Raw genomic sequence first — 4723 nt, 5'->3', positions numbered from 1 at the left:
CATCGGATAAAAGTTTATCTTATTAGAATAACAAAATAGCAGATGTTAATCAAGCCATTTAAAATTTTGCTGGGCCCATAGCTTGGTAAGGGTTACTTTCTCAACATATTTCTCATTCAGTGTTCTTAGACTACCTAAGGTCCATACCCACATAACTTTCCAAAGTCCAAAAAAGCCATCTATCAGGAAATTTGTTTTTTAGTAAGTACCGTTCACCTGGTATACCTTTAACGTTATAAAATATTTCTACGACCTATCCTATTCTATATAAAGTTACATGAATGAAATTTAGGTTTTACACGGAGAGAGAGCAAGGTATCTATCTACTGATTTTTTTTAGCTCTGTGTAGAAATGAAAATTTATTACTATAATTCTATTTACATGATGCATACAGTGAAAAACACGATTAAAAAACTCAATGAACAGGAGAACTGCATTATTAAAGTCATATTTTTCCCTGATTATATATTTTTTATGAAGACACAGCTTTTATTTAAATAGGATTTAAGTCTTTTCAAGTTTTTGAAAACATAAAACATTTACATACAAGAGCGACAAGGAGGGCTGAAAAGTTGAGACTCAAAAAGACACGTTTTTGACTAAAACCCAATTTACATACCGACTTTCATTGATTTCTAGGTTAATTTGGAGAGGCTGTAAAGATGCTCAAAGTCATAAAAACCGCGAAAAACAAAATATTAAGGCAAAAAAAAGGCAAAAGTCCTTGATACTAATCCAACCTATTTACCAACCTTAGACCTTCTAGCTCAACTTGTAGCTCAATTGTACTGAGCTTTATAGCCTTAAAACCGTCGAAAAAAGCGATTTTTTCAAAGAGAATTCTCTGCAAATGGAAATCGAATTCCGCTATCATAACATTAATATTCTTTACATACGACCCTACATACCGAATTTCAGCTCGTTTAAACTAGAGAAGGTCGTCGGAGAAGCTCAAACGTTTAGGTGGAAAAATAATGTAACGGATTTATAGCACACACGCACCCTTCCTCTTCGACCTTCGACATAGTAAAGCATTAGTCTATATTTAGGTGAAAATATGACTAAAAATGATACCTACATAACAATATTTAATCATTTTTATAAAAGTTGACACAAAAAAATATAATCAATTCAAATCTAATATAAAAACTAACATGAAGTTCAGTTTAAAAATTTGTTGTAATTTTTTTATTATTTTGTAAACTTTTCGTCTGACCATGTACACACATTCAGAGATGTGATTGACAACGATTTTTCTGTTATAGACAAAAAAGAATATCCGCCATCGAACGATCAACTAATATTTTTTATAGTTTATTTTCTTGAAATATTGATAATATTATCAATGAGACCATGGTTTTGTGGTAACGATACTTGAGGCTTACGTCGAATATCTTCAGGATAGAATGCACAGAATGCATTCAGAATGGATTTTTTTTTTTAATTTTACTTTTCTAAATAACTTCTGATTTTTAATAACTCTTTTCTGATTCTGATCTTTTGTAATTTTTGATTACTGTTCATAGGCGGCTTTTATTAAGTTTATGATTTCTTGTTTATAATAATAACTAATAATAAAATATCTATTTTCACAAGCTTGTAAACGAAAGCTTGAAAAAAAAGTAAATAAAACTTTATTGTCATTCCTTCATTGTGCTTTTTATTCAATAATACATAATTTGTAACAAAAGGAACATACGCCTACCGCGTATTCAACGATACCTCTCGTTCTTTTATTTATTATAATTATTAGGTATCATGCTTGTCCCCAGCATGAAGAAGCCGTGTTAAATACTTAAATACACTGTAATGAAATATCAAGCCATGCTGATCAGACACTCATACAGGAAATTTGAAAAAAGGAACTCAAATGAAAATGTTTTTAAATTAAAATTGGACGCATACATATTTCTGCATCTACTATTTATTAACTGATGCATAAGAAATTGAATTATTATTTAATTCAGTTTTTTTCATTTTAATATACAGCTTTTGTTATTCAATTAAACTTGAAGAATATGATGGATGCAACTACTCGCATTTAGTTATATATGTTTAAAAACTATCAAGTGGATTCCAACTAAAACAAGATTTTTAGCTGAAACCGAAACTTATTTCGACATTTTCAAATTTGTATATTACTTCAGGCAACAGAGAATTTTTTTCTGCATTAAATTGCAGGAGTTATTTTTTTACTTAAATAGGTTAAATATCACGTACTGAATGTAAATGCACAAAATCCTTACAAAAATAGGCGGGGGAAGTGTCTCCATTTTAAGCAAAATCGTTTTAGGCTACATCTCAACAACCGTGCACTTTAGAATATTTTTTTGTATCACTAACCGTTTATGACTTACACGACTATGACGATTTACTTATTGAGTATTTGACCGATATTTCTTCTAATATTTGTTTAAACAATGAAATGATAATAACTTAACTTTTAAATATACAACAAAACATTAAAAATCCGTCCTATTTGTCAATTTATAGAAGGCTGAGTTAAAAATTCTAATTTTGGTACTGTCCGTCTGTCTGTAAACACGATAGCTCAAAAACGAAAAGTGAGTCCAACTCAAATTTTTATAGCGTGGTCAGGAAATAAAAAAGTGAGGTTGAGTTCTTAAATAAACAACATAAGTAAACTGGGTCTTGGGTTCATCTTGCCGCCATAAAAAAAATTATGCAAGCACTGACATTCATCTATTTCTATACGGGTTGTTTTAACAACTAAATCAGTTAATTGGATGTTTTCACTTGTTGTTTCACTTATTACGACTCATTTCAAAGTTTTGGCTTATTTTTAGCCAAACTTGGATGAAATCGAATATTCGATCGATCACTAATTCCTTTTATTTATTATTATTTATTTGTATTATTTCGCATTTCTCAATTGTAAATTTTTTGGTAATAACGAAAAATGAACCAAATATTACCTCCTCTTAACCATTATTTTGATTTTTCCAATTTTTCGGTCAAACTATGAAATCAAAACTGTCGTGATGTATTAAGGGTAATGATATAGTAACTAACTCAATAATTTCTATTATTCCCATATGAATATAATGATATAGTCACCAGTTTTAATTGCATTGTCAGCAATTACATATAAATATTGTTACAACTATGCATTTAATTTAGAAAATATTTGTCAAATTGTGCATACATACCATAGAGAAATAATTTTGTAATCTCCGAGGTAAAGAACTACAATTTTTCTTACTACAACATTCAATTAATTTTTAAAGTGAAGTATTTACTTAGTTATCTGTTATTTTGTTCTCAAAAACCAACCGTGAATTCATGGACATACCGCATTTAGTTGGTTAAATATATGTTTACGACAAAATACTGCATAATTTATATAATTTTAAGCCCATAAATTTTTGATTTGCTCTCCCCTAAACCAAAAATTTCGATGTGTTTTTGACACCCAATAATTTTGGGTCATTCTTTTCAGCAGCGATGTCAGTTTTTCGCTAGCTATCACTTATGTGCCTAATTCCAGGACCATGATTCCACATTCTTGAAACCTATTAGAGCTAGAATAATTTACCTGTAAAGTTAATCTGTAGTCGTCTTGCGTTAAAGACTCTTTAACGCAAAATGACACAATTATTGCTACTCTCCCCGATTTTGCCTTTACTCTTATGTCAAATACTATCCGTATACGAATTTTCAAAATCATTAGAGCCAATCACGATTTATATAAGCTAAATACTTGTCACCGGCGCTATGTTACCTCGTTATGGCCCTGCTGATTGCAATTATATTCAGTAGGACTTTCCAAGATCAAATAATGATAGGTTATTTTCCAAGAACAAGTACTCTTTCCATATCTCAAATTAAATTAAATTCAACAGGGAGTATTGCAATTATTTAAGAAATATCAAGGATAGAAAAGGTTTGTTCAATCTAGCGCACTCCATCCCGCTTCGACTTTTTCAAAATATTTCTAAAAATTATTAATCTTGAATATTTCAAGGTAAATTCGATTATTCGTACTAATGATGAATATTCTTTACCATAAAAGTGCTGTATCGGATAACATAACATTTTGTGCTTTAATTGTTTCTATTCTACGGAGCAGCAAATTCAATATTTTCTTTTTCTTTACAAAAAACACTTTAAAGTATGACTATAAATAAATACATGAGTAAAAAATGATTGATTATATTTTTTATATTTATTTTCTCTTTAATATTATTCACATTTGTAATTATCTATAACATTTCTTTCTGTATCTATGGTAAATTAAAACTAGACAGTCAAATATTTATTTAAAATAATAAAAACAAGCAGACAAATTGAAATGGAAAACTGAATGCATGAAATTACATGCGGTATTTTCCCTGGTTGATATAATGCATGGTATTTTTTGAGTATATTATGGATTTAATGTTGTTATAATACCCAGTACATTATTATACAAAAATATAGTAATGGTTATAAAAAACTTACTACTAATAGTCCAAGAGCTATGTTGACAATAGAGAAGTTGCATCTTTTTTTATTCTTATTTTAAAATTGAAATAGGATTTTCTAAACTAAAAATTCAAACGCTGGTGACGTCAACACATCGCTTTAGTAACGCCATCGCCCGATGAAATGATAAAATAATATGAAGAATGATGATAAATGATGATAAATGGTTTGTCTCTCAACTTGCTTCTAATATATTATAACTATGGAGTAAATATATATATGAAGTAAAGAAGCACA

Source organism: Chrysoperla carnea, chromosome 1, assembly GCF_905475395.1.
Source record: "Chrysoperla carnea chromosome 1, inChrCarn1.1, whole genome shotgun sequence".
In the NCBI taxonomy this organism is placed as follows: Eukaryota; Metazoa; Arthropoda; class Insecta; order Neuroptera; family Chrysopidae; genus Chrysoperla; species Chrysoperla carnea.
The sequence above is the reverse complement of the archived record's forward strand: the minus strand, read 5'-3'. Positions refer to the sequence as shown.